The sequence below is a fragment of the Sceloporus undulatus genome, chromosome 10, assembly GCF_019175285.1.
Source record: "Sceloporus undulatus isolate JIND9_A2432 ecotype Alabama chromosome 10, SceUnd_v1.1, whole genome shotgun sequence".
Classification (NCBI taxonomy): Eukaryota; Metazoa; Chordata; class Lepidosauria; order Squamata; family Phrynosomatidae; genus Sceloporus; species Sceloporus undulatus.
Window position 1 is genome coordinate 10,985,119 of NC_056531.1, and position 525 is coordinate 10,985,643.

The following is a 525-nucleotide window of genomic DNA, read 5'->3' on the forward strand; positions in this document are numbered from 1 at the left end:
GGACTCCCTGTGGATACCAAAATCCATAGATGCTCAAGTCCCATTAAATACAACAGCAGAGTAAAATGGTGTCCCTTATATAAAATGGCAAAAAACAAGGTTTGCTTTCGGGAATTTATATATTTTCAAAATATTTTAAAGCAGTGAGTGGTTGAATCTGTGGATAAAACATCCATAGATATGGAGGGAACAACTGTATAACCACGTGGAATTCAACCCAACATAAACAGCAAGGACTGCAAGTCAGCCGTAGAACTTGTATTAAAAAGACCTTGCGTTCAAATGTCTCCAGGAGATCGGAAAGATTTCTGATGGAAAACCTGGGCTGCATCCGCGCTGCAGAAATAATGCAGTTTGACACCGCTTTAACTGCCATGGTGCCATCCTATGGCATCCTGGGATCTGTAGCTTGTTGTGTCACAGAGAAGGATAAATATTTCACAAAAGTACAGATCCCAGAATTCTATAGGATTGAGCTAAGCCACCCCAGTTGTGTTGCATAGAGAGGTGGGATATAAAATATTG